General features: G+C 49.5%; 1 protein-coding gene across 2 annotated transcripts in view; it reads right to left on the bottom strand.

Annotated features, from left to right (window-relative positions):
* The window catches only part of LOC147659119 (uncharacterized), a 42310-nt gene that overhangs the window by 4240 nt on the left and 13494 nt on the right, over positions 1–24576 (bottom strand). The window contains exon 1 of one of the 2 annotated variants that reach the window (XM_086951961.1): positions 6576–6630. The exons of the other annotated variant lie outside the window; for it this stretch is intronic. The gene's annotated coding sequence lies outside the window, so the exon portion shown is untranslated. Of the gene's footprint in view, positions 1–6575; positions 6631–24576 lie in introns of those variants that run through there. 2 annotated transcript variants of the gene reach the window in all.

The raw sequence follows: 24576 nt of genomic DNA, 5'->3' as shown, positions 1-24576 counted from the left end.
TGAATTAGTAGAACTGGAGATATTGAGCATTAAAGTGTTTAGAGTAAATGGCGCCAAAAGAGTAAAGTACTTGCTGAAGCTATCTGGTCACGGCAGATCGGGACACAGTAACATGTTCAGGCTGACCGCTACAGAGTGTGTGTCGGCTACAGGGACCCAGTTATGCTTGCTGAACAGAGTACCTTAAATCCACTTGGCGGAGCATTGTGTGGATCCACGTAGAAGATGAGTTGTGCAGCTGAGGCGGTGCATCGGAATGGAGATGTGGGGTGCCTGTAGTGTGAGGTCCTGTTGCGTCATCATCAATGACAGCTTCGAATGTGAAGTCCAAGTCGGAGATGTCCAAGTCGGAGAAGCGCTGCACAGTTGGGGAGATGTATCAATTCAGAGGAGCTGTGGGGCTGCAATGCAGAGTTCATCGCCAAGACTGACATCGACGGGGGATGTGAGGGCCTGTGCTGGGGATGTGTCACACAGCGGCAGTTCTGATGCAGTCTCTGGCTTCGATGCAGTTTTTTTGCAGCGGTTCCGATCCATGTAGTGCGGTAATGGGTTGACTCTGCTTGGGTTTGCGCCGCACAGCAGAGATGTGTCGGTTCTTCTTGAGCCACAGAGGCTAGCAGAGTATCTTAGGCCCACTTTGAAGTGTCCTGGACTTGGTTGACACAACTTAGCAGGAAAGAATCGCAGATGGTAGAGTCCAAGTGCAGATGCAAGGTTGGGTTGTTGGAAGCATGTTATGTCCCCGAGGCTTCAATTCAGGAGAACAGCCAACCAGCCGTTGGAGTCACTCTGGGTTCTGGGTTCAAGGGATGCGGGTCCAGTCCTTCTTACTCAGGCAAGAGGGCAGTAGGCAACAGGTCTGCACAGAAATTCAGGAGTCCAGCAGAGAGCCACCTTCAGCAGCACAGTATCCACAGGTCCAGAAGCATACTGAAGGAGTGGTATCAGAGATGGTTCTTTTATAAACAGTTATGCCTTTGAAGTGGGAAGAAACTTCAAGAGGCATGCACTTGAAGTACACAGATGCCCTGTTTTTCCTACTGTGGCTCCACACTAAACTATAGGGAGTATGCAGACCTTTGTGTGGACACAGGATACAACCTATTCAGGTGTAATTAAGGCTGGGCCCAGCTGCGTCCTCCCATCCTGCTAGTGATGGCCCATCCAGTCACACGTTCGCTCCCATTGTTTGTGACTGCCTAGGAGAAATACAGAAAGCCCCACTGCCAACTTCACCCAGTCATGTGACCAGAGACAGGTTGCAGGCACCAAATGGCTAGAGCAGGAAAATGCAAACTTTCCATAAAGTGATAAAGCTGTTCTGTTGTGTGTCGCAATTCCTTAGTGTGAAAAGATGGTGTCGAGAATATATCACCAATGTATGCAGATCAATATATGGTCTCAAAAATTATTTAAACAATATACACAACTTAGATGGAATGTGGCTCTATATTAAACCAATATTTAACACCCCCATGGTACAATCAATAAAAATATAAACAACACACAAAATAACTATTAAATATTTTGTATATTCCAAATCATATACTCAAATAATTTACACAATTTTCTTCATATATGGCTCTCACTGACACACAAATATTGAACAATGTGACTGATGACACAACATGCAAATGTGCTTGATACAACACAACACAAAAAATGCACATGAAACATATAAATGTCTATCCTTATTGTGTCAACTGGTTCAACATACAGCCTATCTCTTCATTCATTTCATCAGCGAGGGTTGACCACGATCATTGACCAATAAGATGTTGTCGACGTTTCGACAATGCTGTGTTAGTGTATACAAATCATGGCAGGTCTTCCTCAGGACTAGTAAATTAACAACAGCCTGTATGGGGAAACCAAGCCCCACGCAAGTATGGTGTGTGTTATCCAATAAAATTAATTCAAAAACATATGGAGGACTCCAAATTGACTCACCTAGCTGTAACCAGATTATGTGGGAACGGGATTCCTCCAGGATAGGCTGGAGCCTACAGCAAGGCATCAACCAGTATCAAGACTAATATCTTCCAAATAGGGACATTATTATAAAAAGCAGAGTTCCCTGTGGGATAAAATGTATTGTCATGAATACTTGGTTTATAATGCCCAAGGAAATGCGTCTGAGACATAGTGGGGCATGAAATGCTCACCGTTTGAGAGTGCAAGAAACCTCTGTTGCTGATATCTACTACATGGTAATTCTTCCTCCTTACATGATAGTGGCCCCACTGGCCCTCACTAGGACCTAATTTGAGTACCTTTCGGTCTCTGTAATCGTGATTTTAATACTGTTTTAAACAAAGTGGTGGTGTGCTCCTAATCAATAAAACACTTAATATGTCAATGTACGGTTGCCTAGGAAAGGGGGAAGCCTTTATCCAAGTGCAAACAGTTTTCTGAACATTTGCCAAAGATCACACACTGTAGCTAAGTTGAGCAATGTTAGAAGTTTGGTCCTTACATTTTACAGCTGCTAACCTAGCCAACAGATTATAACTTCACTAGCATGATGTATTGTGTGCCAACACTAGGTCAACATCTGAAAAGTTTTCCTCAGATATACCACTAATGAAGAAATGTAAAAAGGATTGAGACCCTTTTAATGAAGGCCATACAATGGCCTTCTTAACAGTGGTCACAGAGAACTTGAGGAGGGAGTGTGGTGAGTCTAAAGGTGCCCTGTTCCTCCTCTGGCCTGATGTTGATAGATTAACGAGACCCTGGAGTCCCCCACATCAGTAAAGCTTGGACGTGCTTTGTTTTCAGACTTTAAACACCTCCCTGTGTCTCACAGTCTTTCATTGGACCTTGATTTGGCTTCTTGGTCTGCTGCCTCTAATGTGCTCAACCAACTACACCTCACAAAGGTTGTAACATTTAAAGAGGACCTCAAATTGCAAGATTTAACCTCGAAGCAGGCAGCCGTGAAGGCAGTCATCTGCTCAAAACATACTGCCTGCAAAGCACGGATATACAAGCAGAAGGTCTTATAAGGGGCAACTAAATATAGAAACAACAAATATTAGAGTGCTCTGAGTAGATGCTCGATGTAGGTTAGGAGCCAGAGAACAACAGGAATGCTTTTATATAGAGTGTTTCACAGTGACCATAAACTCTGGTTTGAAACCAAAAAGGCACCAAAACGAGCCCCTGCATTGCCTAAGGAACCCAACACTTTTAGCCACATCTAATATTCATATCTTTTTCTGATCCACAGCAAACTCCTGACCCATCTCTAGCCATGTCCAAGCCTCTCCTTGTCCTTACCTTGCTGACTGTGCAACCTCACTACCAAGGCTCCAGGACCCAAACACATCTCTTCTCCCCCCTCTGAAGCCCGCTGCTATTCTTTTGGTTCACAGTCTAGCTCCGTCGTCATGTCTAAATCTATAACTCAACTCTCAATCATCCCTCCCTCTTCTCGAACCACCGGCCTAACAGTAGCTCCACATGTTACCACGAAGCCATCAGCGGCTTCCACTGTGACACTTGAGCCATCTCTCGCCAAGAATCCCTGGCTCCATTCACAAATCCTAGACTACCAAAGGCTCACTCAGTAACCCCTCATCCTCACCCCACCCCAAAGGTAACACTAGCTCCCTGCAGAACTCATCAGTAACAAGGGGCTCATTGTGTAAGCCATACATTTAATGATTAAAAAGTGTGGGGGGGGTACGTGTGCGTGTGTGCGTGTGTGTACGTGTGTGCATGTGTGTGTGTGTGTGTGTGTGTGTGTGTCTCTTTCTCTCTCTCTCTCTCTCTCTCTCTCAAGGCATGGTGGGATAATGTGCTGTAGTGGAAGAATCAGACAATCACTTGCATTTACCCTCCCTATATTAAGCCACAGGCTTTGATGGATTCCTGAAGTGTTGTTAAACTTGTTTTTAGCTGCTGTCCACGTGCAGACACCACCATAGTTTGAAATGCACTTAACCCAGACAAAGGATGCTTTCAGTTTTTTAGATGTTGGAAACTGATGTCACCTCATGCTAAACGGTGGGCAAGCGTGTGTGTGTGTAGATTACTTTCCCGACCCCCCCAAAGCTACTTTCCTGTGTAACTTCTCTTCTTGTATTTGCCCTAACATTCCCACTGTTCCCTATCTCCACCTCTCCCCGTATTATCTCCCTATGATTCAACCTACCACTTTTTCTTACAGCTGCCCATGCTGTCTTTCCCTATTGCGTAAAGTGGCACACTTCCACCAAGTAAAGTGGCACACTTCCGCCAAGTAAAGTGGCACACTTCCACCAAGTAAAGTGGCACACTTCCACCAAGTAAAGTGGCACACTTCCGCCAAGTAAAGTGGCACACTTCCGCCAAGTAAAGTGGCACACTTCCACCAAGTAAAGTGGCACACTTCCGCCAAGTAAAGTGGCACACTTCCGCCAAGTAACCTCATCACCTGTCTCGTGGATGACCATCTGGGACAAAAGGCTAAAGCATCTGTGCACAGCTCAATGTAAAACCGATACACAGGCCACTGTGTATGTTTGTTTCTCATACGCCTACCCTGCACCCAGCTCAGTAACATGCCCAGGCATCCGGTAAAGAGCTCTCCAGCCGGGAATTCTTTTGAGCATGTTAAGCAGCTTCAGCGTGATTTTATTCATTAGACTATTTGTGCTTTTTTTGCTTGAAGATATCTCCTGCCAGTCGCCTTCTGCATGCATTCACTGGCTCCTGCCTAAACCACAGTGTGCATGAGTTAAGAAAAGCCAGTCTTGAGCATCCATTTTTTAACACCTTACTGGTAAGTGAGCTGTAATTGTGCCAAACCATACTCTAAACCGTAATAGGTAAAACATTTGATGTTCTGATGGCGAGGCATCTTTGGTTTCTGTCTGACATGGATGGTTCAGGACACACTCTGGGCAGTGATCTGTATTTTCTTACAAAGCACATAGCTCTCACTGGAGGATGACTATTATGACAAATGCTGGCCACTCAAGATGGAATCATTGGGTCAGATGCCTCAGTTTTGCCCATTCTGTGTCCATAGGAAAATGTGTTCGTGTATATGGCCCATTGTGTTAAAGTTGCTGCCGAAGTCTAATTCTGTCACAGCACTGTGGTAGTATCAGCGGTGAAACCTCGCGGCACCAACCACAGCCGTTTTGATTGCACTGCCTCGTTTCGGATACCTTGTTCATACTGATGACGCAGGATTCATCCAGCGGTGTATCATAAGCATATAAACACATTTCCATAGACAGAATTCCTTACAGTTTGTACCAAGGAACATCAAAAGCTTGCTGGGAACAGACAAGATTGATAAGAGTTTCCCTTCCTTAGCCCTGATACCGGCTAATCACGAGTTTAGCCATTTCATATTTGAGCATTGCTACACAACTTGTTCTCATATCAGTTGTGCCTCGCTAGCACAGGCAATGGAAATGGCTCTGGGATCTAATCAAGCCCTCCAAGACTCTCACGTAGCACTCTCCTTTGGGTAGTTTTATCGCCCTTTTTGTGCCTCTTTAAAAAAAATGAGGTCTTGTTCATTGACGTTCCTATAAACTCATCACCAAGTATCACTGTAAGTTCTGTTTGGGACTGCTGGTAAGACTGAAATACCTCAGTCATAAACCCACCTCCAACACTGTTTACCCTACAGTGAGGTCAGTCTTGTGTACACCAATGAGTTTTCTATATGGCCATTATGTGTTGCAATGTCACAGTCATTCAAATGAGAATCCTGCACACCTAGTGAGATGGTACTTTGCTGTAAGTTGAAATGAAACCTTCAGAACTGTCTCCTAAGAAAGGATACCTCACACCCCTGCTCTTGTCTGATGTATTAGAAAAGCTAACCTTCGCATTGCCGGAGAAAACAGAGCTCCACTTGAGATACACTCAAACATGTATGTCCATTTCTGACTTACGGCTGGATCACAGATGTTTTGTAAATACCAGCATGGGTCTGAAATGCTTGTTATTATATTTTATTTCTTTGCAATACCGTATGCTAAATGTATACTATGTAAATATATAATATTGATTTTCCAGTACAGTGGACACCATGACATTTTATACAACTTTTTTTCCTCAAGCGAAAGCTTCACTGTGTAAAGCCAATATTGTCATAGTCTGCACTACACATAAGGGGTAAATTTTTTGGAAGCCCGTATAATTGATTTATGAAGTAGGCCAGGCATTTTTAATTATTTGCTGTGCTAGTAGATTTCTGTAGCTTATTGTCCCTTGGACAACTAGATTTGCTAAATATTTCCACATCCCAGATAGGGTCACACTCTATCTACGTTGTGCGTTTTGTTTCTTTAATTTTCCAGGCCACATATTGATCTGCATACATTGGTGACATATTCTAGAACCAACTTTTCACGCAAAGCAATTGCAACACCCAACTGAACACATTGTAGCCAATATAATTAAATAACCAGGTTCTGATGGACATGGGGCGATCCCATTATTTTGCATGGTATCTTTCTAAAAGTGGCATTTTCAGAATTGTAATTTAAAATTCGACATCAACATGAGTTTGGATTTTAATTCAGGATTCCAGAGACACCAAACTTAAACCAAATATCTCTTACCATTAGGAAATGACACTTCTAAAATGTAACACGGCAACTCCAATGTTATCCTATGGGATGACAGGCTGCGCTGTAGTAAAAAACAAATGTAAAAGCTTTTCACTGCCAGGACACGTAAAACATAAAACTTTTTAAATACTGCACCCTGCTCTTGGGGCTATCCAGGGCCTACCTTAGGGGTAACTTACATGTATTAACAAGTACTGGCATAGCCAATAGGTCTCACCAGCTTCAAAAGAGACCTTAAAATACACTTTCTCACTAAATATTGGGGAAATTAATTCCCTGCTCTCCTTTCTGACTACTTTCCCTCCTCCTTACTCAGGCAACTCCGCCTACCTCTCGCACTCTCACCCCCCCTCATGACACCCTCCACACCCCTCTCTCCTCCCTTACCCACCCATTCTTTTCTCAATCCCTCCACTCTTCGCCTTCCTATATTCTCTCACACCCTACCAAGTCTGCCGAGCCCTCCTTGGTATACTGTAAAATTGTTACCAATAATGACATTCTTGTTCTTTTAATTGGTTTTTGTTTACCTTCTACTCACTCATCTAACTACGTACTCTAAATTTTTCTTTTTGCTCTGTCAGACCACATTGTATATTTTTTTCGCTCATAGCAATTGTTGCTCTCTTATTCATAAGCCTTGCAAATGTAAAGCGCTCTGATACCCTCGGGTGGAGCTAGCGCTATATAAAACCTTGAAAATAAACCTTTGGGACCTTATAAGTGATTAGCCAGAGCTAATGACTTTGGCAATTTTTTTAAGCTATGTTACCCAAGTAGACAGAAATTGCCTAAGTAAAAAAAGAGAGCGTTTGATGTACCCAGTGATTGAAGATCTTGTTAGTGTGGATTAAAACGATACACAAACCCTAATGCATAATGTGTAAAACAGATACCGATGACTGCGTGTGCTATACATGGCCAAAAATTCAAAGCCAATGAAGAGATCTTACCTCCTCAAGCATGTTTATGGTATAGGACGTAACGTATCTACAAGAGACCGGAGAATCCATTAGTATCAGCCCCTCCACTGTTGTTGCACGGACGTGAGCAGTGAGCCGTGCACGGAGCGAAGGGGAACGGAGCAGCGTAGGATGCAGCGCCGAGTGCTAGGAGTTGGCGGTGAGGTGAGGCGGTGAGGCGAGGCGAGGCAAGGACGAGCCGAAAGACGAGCCTGAACCCTGAAGCCTGAAAGCCCTGAGCCCCGAGCACTGACAAGAATCTACAGAGCCGCTGAGCTGCAAGAGGAGCTGAAGACGGTGACGACGACTGTGAGCGCGGTGTGCACAGGCGGGCGGGTGTGTGCTTGTGGCTCCCTTCCCCGTGGTTGCAACCCCTGCCCCTGCATGCCCTACCGTAGCACACAACTCCCGGCGCTCAGCGTTTGACGTGCGCTTAGAGCTGCTGCTGGAGCGCAGCAGGCGGGCGGCGGCGAGCTCGGGCTGGAGAACTGCCCACGGCCTCTCCCTGCATTAGCTTCCCGTCGCTCTACCTTACTGCACCTCTGCAACGGGCCGAGCTGGTGAGTTCGGAGAGCCGGGGAGCACCAGAGGAGAGCGTGCTTTCTGCGCATCTGCACCTGCGCCTCTCTACTCCTTCCTTCTGGAGGTGCCCCCGCCAAAAACCTCTCCCATCACCACCATCAACAGTAAACACCACCATCAACAGTAAAGAGTCAACAGTAAACACAACAAAACAACAAAACAGCAAAACTGCAAGAACCCTAGCCCCTCTCTCCCTCTCTCTTCTTTCTTTCCCTACGGAATTAGGAGACAGGGGAGAGTGAGTTAGGCCGGGCTGAGAGGGACGCACAAGGGACGCACAAGGAAAAAAAAGCCAACCATTGGGAGCTCCCTAATCCCACAAGATATATTTAAGATGCACAAGATATGTACTTATAAGTGATAACAAGTGGCTAGCAAGCAGAAAAATATCCCCTATCAACACCAAAGAAAACGGAGTGGGTGAAGACAAAGGAGACAAGATTTTTGCAATGCAATAGGTCTCGCATTAGGAAAGTTTGAGCTATTGGCCTTGTAAATGACAGTTTTTTTATTTATGTGTTGGTTTTGAAAATAGCTAAATTAATAGCTTTGTCATTTACAATGCCAATAGTTATAACTTTCGCAAATGTGACACCTATAACCCGGGGTTGCGCTGAATGATGCTGTGGTGGTGCTGAGTGGTGTTGTGGTGGTGCTGAGTGATGCAGTGGTGGTGCTGAGTGGTGCTGAGTGGTGCTGTGGTGGTGCTGAGTGATGCTGTGGTGGTGCTGAGTTGTGCTGTGGTGGTGCTGAGTTGTGCTGTGGTGGTGCTGAGTGGTGCTGTGGTGGTGCTGAGTGATGCTGTGGTGGTGCTGAGTGGTGCTGTGGTGGTGTTGAGTGATAATGTGGTAGTGCTGAGTGTAGGAGAGTAGGGTCTGCAATCCTATGATCACCCCAGATTTTTGCTTTTTGCTTCACTGGTTTACGACTTCCCTGGCTGTGGGCCTGCCAATCAGACCCACAGCCTAGCTGTTCTCTCACTAAATTGACACGTGTACCTTAGGTGCATTTACCAATTGGTACTGGGCCTCCTTATCAAACCCTGTAACTCAGGGCATAGGTGTACCCAGGGCCTACCAGGGGTTGCAGCATGTATTATGCCACCCCTGGCTGGCCAGCTAAATCTGACACAACTGGCTGCACGACAGCTGGGGCAAGGTGGTGTAATTACCCTTTGCTTTAGATATAGTATACCTATATCTAACCCTAAAATGGACACATAGATTCCTATGGCAGGCCTTGACAATTCTGAAGGCAGAGTGCTTGGAATCATGTGAGATGGTGCTCTGGCATGAGCTGAGCCTGTTTGCAGCTTGCGGAACCAAGTCCTAATAGCTGTTCCATGATAACGCATACCATATACTCTTAAGTGCATTATAATCCTCGCGGTTATATGCCAACTCTGGTATCGCTTTATCAAAACATGTCGAGTAAGGTGTCATACGAATTGGAATACTAACCCCTCGCCAATTCTGGCGACAGGGTTAGCATTCCACTCTTCTAGGGGGACACGACATGTATGTAACTGTGAACCCCGGTTAAAGTTAACTCAAGTCTCAGCATCACAAAATGGATGCTGCCACCACAGACACAAGTCTGACCTCCTGCTGCTGGGAGTCCTTCTAGCGAGGGAGGCTTGGAAAAGGGTTTCCTGTCAGGGGCGGTGCTAGCACCATCCCAGACAGGGTTTTGTGTATCCTGGGTAGGCAGGGCTTTAGAGGAAGGTGACTGCAAGTGGCACCCCGGTGCTCACTATGCATAGGCCGGCTTGAACCAGTTCCAGGGGCACACCAGCCCCTGAGCTGGGAAAAGTCCGGCAAGGGAGAGGGGTGTAACCACCCCCCTTCCTGGTCCCACCCATGGGCAGGACCTAGTCGCGTACCGGCCCCTTTCTTTAGAATAAAAGTAGGAGCGGGGACCCTTCCAAATGTAAATGTAAATGTAAATGTACATGTATTTATATAGCGCAAATCACCCACATCGCAGGCATCTATGCGCTTGTTTAGGGAACCCGTCCTGGTATTCCCCTGTGAGATAACCCCGGCAGGGTATCCACAAGGTGAAAGCCAGGCATCCCGCCGCGAGGGGCCGTTGTGGAGATTAAGCAAGCTATTGCCCAGAGTCGCAGAGTGTGAACCCGTGAGTCGAGTAGGCACCGGGGCGAGAATTATCGAGTCAGTGGAATTATTGAGCCCAACCACCGTCGAGGCGGGGAATTGAACCCTGGTCCAGGGACGATCTCAACTTCCGGGTCTGCCGCCTCTAAACCCTGAGCCACACTTCTCCAATGAGATCATCTTTGAATCCTGAAACTACTTTCTACGAAAGGAACTCAAGACTTCTTCCTAAGATTTCTCCCTTGTGACTAAGGAGTAGTCACCCTGCATCTGCGGGCACCACCTAAGAACACTGCGGTTTGCTGCACGTCCTTCCTCCGGAATCCGACCGACCAGCACGACGAGACCCGGCTTCCCTGGCACCTCTGACCTCTACCTACATCATCAGCCCAGCTGAGATCCGTGGGTGTGACGAGACCTCGAGGGACCGGCCATCTTCAGAACTGCACTAAGCTTATCCAGCACGACCGCCGAGGGATCCTCGAGTGAGTGCTTTGGGGTTCGAGAAGCTCTAACCCTGAGCAGCTCCAGCACCGTAGTCCAGCACCCCAGCATCCACGAGATCTGCGTGGGGCCCTTCTGCTCTTTGCTGCTCACCGCGTTTGGCTGGCTACTTGCCTGCTGGCTTGTGGCCCTCTTGACGACGCACCACAACGACAACACCGCTGGTCTGGTTGCTCCAGACTGGCCCTTGCTCCCCTCCAACAGAGGAGCACCCCGGACCCCCCTGGTCCACTCCAGACGCCATTTTGAGTCCACTGCGTGGGCTTGCATTTGCCAAGAGTTGTTGCCCCAATCCTGGGTCCAGCGACGTCGACAGCAGATACCTTCGTGGGACAGCTCGCACCTCCATCCTGGTCGCCGACAACGCCTCCTGGTCCTTGAGACTGCAGAGCCCAGCGTCGCCCACTCACCTGGTCGAGGTGACTTCATCCGGTGCCATCCTGGTGCCCACCTATTCACTGGCTAGTGATTCAGAACTTGGTCCCCTCTGCTTACAGGTATCCTCCATCACCGATCCAGGCTTGGATCCCTTCGAACTTCATCACTGGTCGCCTGCCAGCAACTTCTTCTTTCAGGCTCCATAGACTGCAACAAGGATTCCTGACGTCTTTCCAGACCTATGCAGCCGCAGCCCCTGGGCTAGGTAACCTGAACATTTCGGTGCTCCAGCATAGCTTAACTATCCAAAGGTCCAGATCCTTTTTCTTTTCAGCTCTACCTAGTCGGATTCGTCCGATAACACTAACTTTACGAAATCTAGCATCCATAGACTTTGTCCCGCATCCTGCGTGAGAGTGCACACTCTGCACCCGATCCCCCTAGGCCTCCTGCTAGTAATCTGAAGGTTCAGTAGTCCAGTCCTAGCGATCCTAAAGTCTATTAGAGTAGTACTTACCTGCTAGTAATTTTTCATTCCACTTTTAGAGTATATGGTTTTTCGTGCCCATTGGGCATTTGTGTAAATTGTGCGACTTAAAGTATTTTCATAAGAGTTTTGTATTGTGCTTAGCGCCCTGTCCTCATAAAGAGTCCAGGGCTGTTGTGTTCTAAATAAATATACTTTTATTTTCATAACAACTTGTGTGGTGTCCTTTCACTTGGTGTTCAAGGGGTATATGTGATGGTATAACAGCTGGCTTAACACGCCCTCTAGAGTCTAGCCTAAAGACTGCTCTTGTCCATGCTACTAGGATAGCTGGTCTACGGTTGACTTACAACCAATCATCAATAAGGGTTGTTTGGACCGATACATAGTGATCACTAGAATAGTGAGCACTGCATATCAGGCCAACTTCTCACACTGAGTGATAATGTGGTGGTGCTGAGTGGTGCTTTGGTGGTGCTGAGTGGTGCTGTGTTGGTGCTGTGTTGGTGCTGATTGGTGCTGTGGTGGTGCTGAGTGGTGCTGTGGTGGTGCTGAGTGGTGCTGAGTGATGCTGGGGTAGCGCTGAGTGGTGCTGTGGTGGTGCTGAGTGATGCTGGGGTGGCGCTGAGTGATGCTGTGGTGGTGCCGAGTGGTGCTGTAGTGGTGCTGAGTGATAATGTGGTGGTGCTGAGTGGTGCTGTGGTGGTGCTGAGTGATAATGTGGTGGTGCTGAGTGATGCTGGGGTGGTGCTGAGTGATGCTGTGGTGGTGCTGAGTGGTGCTGTGGTGGTGCTGAGTGATGCTGTGGAGGTGCTGAGTGGTGCTGTGGTGGTGCTGAGTGGTGCTGGGTGGTGCTGTGGTCGTGCTGAGTGATGCTGTGGTGGTGCTGAGTGATGCTGTGGTGATGCTGTGGTGATGCTGAGTGGTGCTGTGGTAGTGCTGAGTGGTGCTGTGGTGGTGCTGAGTGGTGCTGTAGTGGTGCTGAGTGGTGCTGTGGTGGTGCTGAATGGTGCTGCTGAATTTATTTATTTATTTTTATTTATTTATTTTTGCCATTTATAAAGCGCGAACTAATACCCGCAGGCGTCTCAGCGCTAGGTGGTGCAGAGTGGTGCTGTGGTGGTGCTGAGTGATAATGTAAATGTAAATGTACATGTATTTATATAGCGCAAATCACCGACCCGGTATCTAAGTGCTTGCTTAGGGAACCCGTCCTGGTATTACCCTGTGAGATAACCCCGGCAGGGTATCCACAAGGTGAAAGCCAGGCATCCCACCGCGAGGGGCCGTTGTGGAGATTAAGCAAGCTATTGCCCAGAGTCGCAGAGTGTGAACCCGTGAGTGGAGTAGGCACTGGAGCGAGAATTGTCTAGTCCGTGGAATTTTGAGCCCAAGACCCGCCGAGGCGGGGAATTGAACCCTGGTCCAGGGACGATCTCAGCTTCCGGGTCTGCCGCCTCTAACCCCTGAGCCACACTTCTCCACATGTGGTGGTGCTGAGTGATAATGTGGTGGTGCTATGGTGGTGCTGCTGAGTGATGTTGTGGTGGTGCTGAGTGGTGCTGTGGTGGTGGTGCTGAGTGGTGCTGTGGTGGAGCTGAGTGATAATGTGGTGGTGCTGAGTGATAATGTGGTGGTGCTGAGTGGTGCTGTGGTGGTGCTGAGTGATAATGTGGTGGTGCTGAGTGATAATGTGGTGGTGCTGAGTGATGCTGGGGTAGCGCTGAGTGATGATGTGATGATGCAGAGGGCAGAAAGGCACAAAAAACGAGTCTAACGGAGGGCAGAAGGGCAGAAAAACAAGGGAAAAACTAGTCTAACAGAGGGCACAAAGGCACAAAAACGAGTCTAACAGAGGGCACAAAGGCACAAAAAACGAGTCTAACAGAGGGCATAAGGGCAGAAAAAAAGGGAAAAATAAGTCTGCATACACTTTGCATCTAGGTGGGTTCAATCCCAGCCAACATTATGTCTCAATGCACGGAATATTTGTTCAGACAAAATTATGCCGGAAATTTTACAAAGGCCACGGACACCTACTTTAAGGTACAGTGTCCATTCAGCAAAAGATATTCAGAACTGGGACCAATAATACAAACGTCATAGTTATGAAGGTGTAAGTGCGAGGATACCGGGGTCTCAATATGAAATATTCACCAGCTATCCACAGCTTAACAATTGCCCTACATGAGAATCATTTGAATCCAAGAATAAAACTCTTTTATCGAGAACAGATATCAGAAAAGAATGGTTCCGCCCGCAGAAAGTGGAGTATTCCACGTTCAACATGGCCGTCTGGACACGTGCGCAGTCTGTGCCTGTGAAGGAAGCCATGCCCGGTCCAGGCAACCAACCGGATACCTGGTGTTTGTTTTTAACAAATATCGGATGGTAGTGTCCTGTGTAATTGCAACCTCCTTGTAAACAAGAACATCAACGAGAGCGTAGCCAAGTGAACCACGCAGCTACGGGTCACCCACATATAATTAAGAGGCAGAGGGTTCGGATGTCAGTGTTGAGTTGCGGAAAAAAGGAGGATACAGAAAACTCACAAGTTGCACTTTAACTACAGTAGTCGTTTACTGTAACTCATGAAGTGAATGAATGAGTTCAGTGCTGATTCGCTGAGGTGCTTTGAAGAAGGAATTCCATTTTACAATGAACAAATTGTATCACAGACATAACTATGTACTGTCAGGACTTAAAAACAACACGTTGTTTTCTGTATAAGTGGATGCAATTTCAACAAGCATTGGCGCTGCGCGGCTGTAAATGTGACGCCGCGCGGCAATAAAAAAACCAAGTCGGATGGGGTGGGGGAGAAGGGGAGTGAGCGAGTGGGAGGGAAGCGCAGGCTCTCGGCATTGCCTGGGCGATGGGGCGCATTCCTTTGAAGTGTGAAGCAGGCAGGCGGCTCAGGAAGCAAATGGAAAGCGGACACACATGTACTCGGCGCAATCCGCCTGGTTTAGCTATCCTGGTTCCAACTCAATTGTCTCGACATCTGCAATGCGCAAGCGCATTGGCAGAGGTCGAGACCTAAAAAGGTTTGTATTTATATAGCGCTTGTTACCCCTGATGGGGTGTTGAAGCATGCTATTCAGGAAGCCCATAAAGGATTATCAGTGAATTAATATGGTGAAATATGAAAGTAATTTCAGTGGTGGATATTAGTCAGTTATTTGGAGTGAGAAGGGTAGTGGAGGGATAAAAGGGGAAGAAAGGTTTGCATTCATATAGCACTTGTTACCCCGATGGATGTTGAAGCGCTTTTCTGGTGAGTAGCACGCCACTTCGGAACCCATAAAGGATTAGTGATGAAAATTAGTATGGTAAAATATGAAGTAATTTGAGTAGTGGATATGTTATTCAGCTATTTGGGTAGAGAAGGTTAGGTGGCGGGATAGAAGAGGGAAAGAGGTTTGCATTTATAAAGTGCTTGCTACCCCTGATGGGGTTTTGAAGCGCAAGTAGCACGCTACTCTGGAACCCATAAGGATTATGTTGAATCAATATGGTGAAACATGAAAGTAATTTTTATGGTGGATATGTTAGTCAGTTATTTGGATTGAGAAGGGTTGGGGAGGGGTAGAAAAGGGAAACGGTTTGCATTTATATAGTGCTTGTAACCCTGATGGGGGGTTGAGACGCTTTATTGGCGAGTTGCACGCTACTCTGGAACCCATAAAGGATTAGTGGTGAATTGGTATATTTGAATATGGAATTTGAGAAGTGAACATGTTAGTCTGTTAATTTTGATTGAAAACGATAGTTGAGGGATAAAAGAGTGAAGGATTGTGCCCTTTTTGCAGCATAATATAGATACCCATACCTCATAACTTATATAATTGTGCCGCATAATTCTAGCAGCCCAAACAATGGTAATAATCTGTAGAATTGTTTGGGAGCTGCCATTATGATTGTGAAACCAAACCAGTATTTCGCATGGAACTCAGAGTATGGCGCTTATCTTGGGGTGCAGGTTAATGCAGGACCAGACGTGTTGTCTTTATTTTCGGACTGAGTCCTTGGTAAATATAAACCAACGCCTAGAGTTACTAGGGCTGGGTGATCACAGGACACAAGTCTCCACGGCGAACAAGGGCCTTTTTTTTAAATGGTGGTAAATTAACGCCATGATTTGCGCCACTTCCAGCAACGTGAGCACCTACGTAGAACATTACTAAATAGCCCCCTATATTTATAACTGGTGCACGTGAAAGAACAGCACAGCATCGACCATATATATAAAGACGTATCAAGGGTGATATGCCATTTATCACTATTGTTGGAGGGGGTGAGAGGGGGCAGATTGGCCCTCTCCATGCTTCATCTTATTTGTCATGACGCCTCACCAAACTCATCAATTGTAATAAATAGCATATTACACTCTGCACATTTGTATGATAGGTAGGCAGATGGATAGATTGACAAGCTGACAGATAGACAGACAGGGAAGGGAGGTAGGTAGGTAGGTAGGTAGGTAGGTGTAGGTCGGTAGATAGATAGATAGATGGATAGATAGATAGATAGATAGATAGATAGATAGATAGATAGATAGATAGATAGATAGATAGATAGATAGATAGGACTGCTAGATAGCTAGAGAAATAGATAGATAGACAGACAGGTAGGTAGACATACAGACAGAGGGAGAGACAGATTGACAGACAGACAGGTTGGCAGACAGAAACACAGACAGAGACATACAGAGAGACTGAGAGACAGACAGAGAGACAGACAGACAGAGACAGAGAGACAGATAGAGAGACAGACAGACAGACAGACAGATAGATAGATTGATAGATAGATAGGTAGATTTCAAAGAAGGTCAGTTGCATGTCCTCCGTACCTGAGGCCCTGTGGTGGAGAGATGTATGAAATTAATATAAGAGACAAAACTAGTGTTCATTAAATGAAGCACGGTGAGGACAGAGCAGGGCAGGCAGTTGCTTGACATGAAGGACCTTCCCTCCTGCAGCCACCCACAGATGTGCCAAGGTGACAGACAAAGAGGCGGGCGCTCTGCAGAGACGGCAGCCGGGGAGGTACAAGTGACAGGTTTTGAAGTGCTGGATGAGTTTTCAAAAATATAACATCGGCAGCTGGGAATGTCGGACAATCCGTTCATTACCACGCTAAGCATATACTTTTACCTTTCTATACCTGAGTCCCCTTACCTCCCCAAACCGGGGGCACCTAGAAGCAGTGAAAATCAGGATATCGTGCTACCTTCGAAGAAGGTGGTGTGCTGGTGGTAACACTTTTGCATATTAGGAGTGTATTTTACAGCCGGCTGCCTTCCGGCTCGCCTGCGCTGTTTGACCCTGGCCACATCACAGCCGCCAACATTAAAAGGGTTTAGAATCGGGGTGAACCCCTAGCATAAAGCGCTATATTCAACACTTTTGCGTTCAAGTCGCACTTCGATGGATTGTTCCCAGGTACCGAGTCACAGACAATGCCCCCCTCCCCCACCCGTGGGACCCCACATTCACAGGGAGTACCACAGTTTAAATGAGCACTGTCGAAGGGCTTAGCAGCATGCAGCGCTAGACGCAAGGCTCGGGAGCTCCCGGCCGTCGCCACCAAAATCCGCCATAAAACAACTGCCACAAACGACAGAATAATCCCACGGCTCGCCCAAAGACTCACAGAGGCAGTGACGCCGTCGAGAGAGCTCCGCTGCCGCGCAAAAAGCCTGTTCTCCGCGATCCCCCGGGAAGGAGGCAGAGGGTCAGGCGAATCCAAGATGGCGCCCCGGGACCGGCGCTAGCCTCGGCCGGACACCGATGGGTGAGAGGCGGAGTGCAGCAGCCCAGCGGTACTCACACAGGCACCGCAGGGGAAGGAGTAGCAGCAGAGGGACCGGCGATCCACCAGATCTCCCAGACCGATCCCGGGGAACCGTGACGCTGCGGTGGGCAGGCGGGATATTGGCAGCGAGGGTCCCGACCTCCGATGCGGGGGAGGAACCTCGGGCTGCACCGCGGACCCCAGGCGGGCCTTGACACACCCGGCACCGGCGGTACAAGTAAGGAGAGGGAGTTGTCCCCTCCCCCCCCCCCCCACTGCCACCCGGCCGCGACCGACCGCCCTTCACCAACATGGCGGCCTGATTTGCGGTCCGGGACTCGGGACTCGGGATCACCCGGGGGGTGGCCGTGGCCTGACGGGAAACCAGAGTGCACTGCCTGGGGGTCATCACCCGCTTACCCACGGACTACCAGGCGCAGCGGGGAGAGGTCACATGCAACTTCTGCGAGAGGGGCTGCCCTTTACCAACAGGGCGCCCGAGTGACTGTGACCCGCCTGGGGGACAACACTAGCGTGACCACGCAAAGGAGCCAGCAGCAAGCCGGGGATCCGGCGGACCTGGGGACTAAACGGGGCCAGCCCGGAGGAAGAGGCTCGAATCAGCACCGGCAAACTGCGGAGTGAGGTGACCCGAGGGGAGACACGGAGGCGGGGCTGTTGTTGTTGTGGGGGAGACAGGCCCAGAGGAGGAAGGCGGCACCGCCAGCGGCCTAGGTAATCCCGGAACACGGCCCTGGAATCTCGCCTGTTCCCCCCCACTCACCCACGTGGACCTTACCTCCCTAGTGGCCGACGACCCGTCCACTACCATCGACGGGACCGGAGAAGCACGGCTATTGGGGTGCAGCAGGGGCGATCATAGAATCACCTACGGTGTATAGGAGACCCAGCGGGCAGAGAGCGGGAACACGTGAAGCTCTTCTGGGACGCGCAGTGGGATCTGGCGGCCGCCACCCACGAGCCCCACCACCATACAGACTGCATCATCTAGCGCACGGGGGGAGTGGACCGCGCCGACAGCTACAGCCTTGGGCCTTGTCCGGGGGAGACCATGGGAAAGAAGGATCCAGTACCTAAAACTCTGAAGCAAGGCCCTATGGACAACTTCGTGACCTCCCGCCCGGGGAAAGACCACACCAACACAGCTCAGGAAGACTCGCCAGACACCGACAGACTCCTAGCAGCCATCCAAGCCTCTAGGTCCGACATCCAGCAATCGAGAGCCGTGCTGGAAGTTAAAATAGGCGAGGTGGGATCCGAGATCACTTTCTTCCGACAGGACTTCAGGAATCTTTCGGCGCGAGTGACGGAGACCGAGACCCTAATTGGCGAGGCGGAAGACTCTCTTACCACGCTCCGCAAAGACATGGTGGAACTCCAAGCATCTCACAGACAACTCCTGTGGAAGGTGGATGATGCCGAAAACTGGGCACGCCGCAACAACCTACGCTTTGTAGGCTTTAGAGAAGGAATTGAAGGGAACGATATGGCGGCTTTCCTTCACTCGTGGCTTACCTCGACCTTCCCGACAGCACGCTTTTCGGCGTGCTTTGTAATTGAAAGAGCGCATAGGGCACTGCTGGCGAAACCTCCGGAGGGTGCGAGACTTAGACCAGTGATAGCACGCTTCCTGAACTTTGCAGACAGAGATCTAATTCTTCGTGAGGCCAGGAAACTGGGCGAGATCCGTCTCGAAAACACTAACATCATGATTTTCCCGGACGATAGCCAGGAGGTCCAGAAACAGCGTCGCTCCTTCGACCAGGTGAAAGCAAAACTGAGAACGCTAAAGATCACCTACATGCTGCTCTTCCCAGCGAAACTCAAGGTCCTTTACAAAGATAAGTCAATTTTCTTCACACACCCTGAGGACGCATGGCAGTGGCTAGAGGAGAGGCCTATCCTCAACAGCAGAGAGGCGGCAGGACGCGAGGCATCGGACAGATCACTGAGAGAAAAAGTCAACTGGGGGCTCCCTAAACCTCAAAGGCGGAAATCAAGGAGGCTGCACTCCCGCACTACCGGGACACCATATCAAGCCCGCACGTCCGTGGGGGCCAGAAGAGGAAGGTCGGAATCACCGGGGGAATCCTCAACAGCAGGCGCACGGCGACAGGCCTCACATCACCCGCCACTCTCGGATGACGACGGCGACGATCGACAAGAAGATGGAGAATCAGACCCTGAGGAGGCGAGCCCCAATGAGGAACGGGACTCGATGCACCCACTGGAAAAGGAAATCCACGATCTGGAAAGGGACTCGTCTGGCAAACTGAGTGGAACGGACTCCGCTACGCAAGACTCACACTCATGAACATTGCAGAGTGGCATTCTAAGGACGACGGTCGGGAGGCACGAAGACACGCAAGTTGACAGTCCTCTCTCCTGTTTTGCTATCTTTTCCATGTCCAGTGTATATGTTTTCTTCCTTTGAGCCGGTTGGGACATTAGGCTAGAAACGAAACTGGGCCTGGTGCTCTCACAACCTTTTGAGTTGGGGTGAAAGGTGAGGGCTAGTTAAGTTAAGGGGAGAAGGGGGTGGGCGACAGACCGGCTCCCACTGAAAGCTCTGCCCTTTACTGGGATGAGTCTGGAAGGGGAGGGTGGTGGGGAGGGGGGGGTGCTATGGGGACCAGAGTTATTTGGAGTTGGGGGAGGGGGGGACAGGGATGGGGGGTAGCCACAGTTGGGGGACACGCACAGACACCTGCTATACAACTTTCACTGCCGCACCCACCTTACGCACCGCTAACAGATGACAACCAACACACAGAATGGCAGGTACACTAACAGCGCAACCAGGGGAGGAGGAGGCACTATCCATTTTGACGTGGAACGTTAACGGCCTCGGTGCCAAAGTCAAACGGGGCCTGGTGAGTACATATCTTAAGAGGCTGGCACCGGATGTCGTCCTCCTGCAGGAGACCCACCTTATAGGTGACAAATGTCCATTCATTGCGAGGGGTAGGCTCAGAGCTCTGGCACACGCGGGGTACACCTCGGACTCGAGGGGAGTAGCGATCCTGGTTAAGAAATCACCACCTGGCTATCCCAGCCAACACACCTCTGCCAGAATCTTCACCCTTAGAGGACCGCTTACTCACAGACTACATGTTGGAACGTGCGACGTCCCTCACTTATCGCAAATTACTTAATAACACCCCCGATCCCACGTCCCACCTGAAAGAGAAATGGGAAGGGGAAATTGATGACATGGACGAACACGAGTGGAACGAGGCACTTGGGTCCCCCAAAGAGGTAGGCATCTCAGCACGCATGCGACTGGTACAATTTAAGATCCTGCACCGGGTTTATTACACGCGGACAATGCTGCACCGCATACACAGAGTGCCACACCCTTACTGTCTGCGAGGGTGCGGGGAGGAGGGCACGTTCTTCCACACCATATGGGACTGCCCCAAGATACAGGAATATTGGAAACAAATACACCGCACTCTCTCACAGACACTTAATCACTCTATACTGCCTAACCCAAGACGGTGCCTACTGAACATTTGGGAACCCACCGACCTGTCCCGTTATGAGCAGCTTTGGGTCACGGCAGGGATAATGGTGGCAAAAAGGGACATAGCGCAACGCTGGGGGGCAGCGGATCTCCCAACTAAATCCCAATGGTGCCTTAACATGGATCGTGTGATGTTGACCGAACGGGCAGTCTACTCCAACCGAGCCTGCCCGGTGAAATGGAATAAAATTTGGCTGAAGTGGAACGAATATAGAGGGGACATTTGTGAGCCCTTGCGGGAGGAGGACCTGGAAGATTCTGATGACGAGGGTGAAGGAGGGTAACTTAGACGGGTTGCAGAAGTGAGATGGCGGCCCTACTTGTGGCGGGAGGCAACCTATGGGCACCTACACTGTGGAACTGTGAGGGGGGTTCATGGGACTAGGAGACACGCAGGTACTGACCGGGTACCCCGAATCTTCATGTTCCCGAGGGACGATTGTTATCTATGTTGCACTGATTCCTACCAGACCAAATGACCATTCCTACTTGTTAATGTTCTGTGTTTGTTGTTTTCCAAAAAATGAAAAACGCCATCAAAACCTCAACTCCTGCATTGAATATTTGATCAACATGCACTTTTACTACTCCAGTATGTCTTGTCACGACCTTAATGTCTTTATAATCTCGCTACTTGTTTTACTGGAAACACGCTATGCACTGATCCTTGATAGCGGCCGGCCCGCAGGGTTGTAGGCGTTCCGCTGTGTACTATGCAATGTGCAATAAAGGTTTTGGGAAAAAAAAAAAAAAGAAATCACCACCTTTCTGCGTCACACACACATGGAGCGACCCACAGGGCACGTATGTGGGGGTTCAGGGGACGTGGAGGAGGCAGCGGTACACTATAGTGTCGATATGTGCGCCGCCCAAGCTTCAATCACGTACATTACAAGCGATCACCTCACTCCTCATCGACACGGCAGACACTATACAGATAGTGGGAGGGGACTTTAATGACGTGATGTCGGATGAACTGGACCGTACGGGGCAGACACGTAGAGGGGGATCACAGACAGCTCTGGCACAAACGATGGATACACTGGGACTCACGGACCTATGACGATGGCGACACCCCACACATCCTGCCTACTCCTTTTATTCGGGGGCACACAAAGTCTTCTCAAGACTAGACTATCTTTTTATGGCTAGGCAACACTTAACGACGGGCGATGTGGTGGAATACACGGCGAGGGGCATTTCTGACCACTCGCCCCTATATGCGAAAGTGGGGGGGGCGAGACGGAGGGGAGGAACTGAATGGCGCCTAGCGACATGGGACATCCAATCCCCAGACCTTGCGCGCGGAGTTAGGGCGGACATTAAAGTGTACTTCGCGAAAAAAATGAAGGGTCCGTCGCCTCTAAGATAACCCTCTGGGAGGCGATGAAGCCAGTACTAAGAGACAGAATACAGGGCAGACTAAAAGAGGCGAGACAGAAACAACAGGCGGAAGTGGCGGCCTTGGAGGCCTCCATCCTGACACTAGAAGAGGAATATCAGGCACACAAGGGAGAAGACACGTTGCGGCGCCTGCTGGATGCCCAACGGAGCTATAGGGAGGTGGTGTCAAATGAGGCGAAGACACAGTCGCTGGCGACGCTCCACCGTCTATACGACGTGGGGGATAAGTCGGGTAGGCTTTTGGCCTGGATCAGCAGGAAGGAGAGAGATGCGCGATGGGTGGAGCAAATCAAAACGGGTGATGGGGCTGTGCGCCGCACCGACGCAGAGATAGCAGAGGCGTTCGCGACCCACTACGAACAATTCTACACAGCTAGAGACCTACGAGGCATAGATGTGGCACTGCAATATCTGGACCAGACGGAAATCCCGAGCCTATCTTCTGAATCCAGCGCGGCACTGGATGCAGACATAACGCTTGAAGAGATTGCAGACGCCATAGCGCACCTAAAAACGGGCAAGACGCCGGGCCCCAACGGGTTCCCGGCGGAATTCTTTAAAAAAACGTCGGACCTCCTGACACAGCACCTTAAACATCTCCTTACGGAATCTTTCCAGCAGCATGCGCTACCACCAGACCTCGTGCTGGCGACCATCGTGCCGATCCACAAAGAAGGCAAACCTAAAGAGGATTGTGCATCGCATCGCCCCATTTCCCTCCTTAACATCGAAGTGAAGGTGTTAGCTACCATCCTAGCAACACGCATGAGGGGAGTGATCTAAGACCTATTCCACTTGGACCAGTCAGGGTTCCTCCCGGACAGAGCAACGAAGAAAGAGGCCAGGGTGGGATTTGCAAAGCAGGCCCCTGTAATAGAATTCTCCAAAATCTATTATCGCGACAGGACACCCAGAGACCTATTTCAAGAGAGGTTGCCTCCTGCGGCCCTTTCAGTTACCCTAATGCGTTATTAACCGAGAGGAAAGTCCAAATGCACAATCGCAATTTTACACTTCTGGGGGCCACGTATTTCCAAATTTTTTTTTTGCATGCACGTGCTGCTATTTACATTCTATTTCACCTTAAAGAAAGTACTTTGTTGGCTGCATTCACTGCAGTCAAGAACGTAAATCGAGCACCGACCGGCGACGGAGTATACATCAGCGGAGGGAATGAGAGGGAATTTGGGATTGACCCCAGCACCACATGGCCATTACCGCACATACTTGAAAATATAGTTCCTCGAATCGATTGTTAGCAGCACTTGAGGTGTTCCTTCTGACTCAATGTTGGTCGACTTTTGAAACATTTAAGGAGAACAGCAGTGGACAGGGATGAGCTATTTTCGTAAACAGTGTACAGTGCAAGGGGGTGGTTCGAGAGGGGCAAGAAAGCACTATTTGGCCGGGTCATCTCGCTGTAAAGGGGCGGGGGGGGGGAGGTGCTTTAAACCGAGAACGATCGAGGCACACCTTAGGCATCTGCAGGCCCATTGTAGGATCACAGCGTGCCCTCTGCCGCCATGTGTGACCCGGGGCCCTTCTCTGGGGCGTCGCATATATTCGTGCAGAACATTGGGAGGGGGGCTCTGGTGTTAAAAAAAGAAAGTAAAGTGTTATTCTGTAAGCACACCACACAAGGACACCCCAGAAAAAAGAAGGCTTTGTGCATTTCCTCTCATTGCAACAAATGCGGCCCTGCCTGTTCCGTGCCATCCAGCACCCACTCTGTACACACCTCACACCAGAAACCTTGGCACACGGGGCACTGCCCAGCCATCCATTAGCCACTCTGTACGCACCTCACACCACAGACACCTGGGCACAAGAGGCACTGCCCTGCCACCTCACACCACAAACACCAGCACCAGGGGCGCTGCACCACACAGCATGGACTTTACATAACTGGCAGAGAGAGCAGGTAGCCCTTTCATTCGGTGACCCTTGTGTAAACTTATCTCACAGTCGCCACGGCACACAGGGCAATGCCCTGCCAGCACCGGGGGTACCGCGCGCACAGGGCATGCTGGAGAAGACAACAGGAGCTGCCCTGCCCTTTTCAGCCAATGATAGCTCCGTAAACACACCTTACACTAAAGTCACCCTGGCACATGGGGCGCTATTCTGTCAAGGTGCCTTAAAATACACTCCAAAGTGGCCCGCGTGCCAGCACCAGGGGGCACGGGACGCGCAAAGGATGCCGACACGTCCTCTG

The sequence above is a fragment of the Lissotriton vulgaris genome, unplaced genomic scaffold (assembly GCF_964263255.1).
Source record: "Lissotriton vulgaris unplaced genomic scaffold, aLisVul1.2 SCAFFOLD_2145, whole genome shotgun sequence".
NCBI lineage: Eukaryota > Metazoa > Chordata > Amphibia > Caudata > Salamandridae > Lissotriton > Lissotriton vulgaris.
Note: the sequence above shows the minus strand (reverse complement) of the source record. Positions and strands in the feature narration are given on the sequence as shown.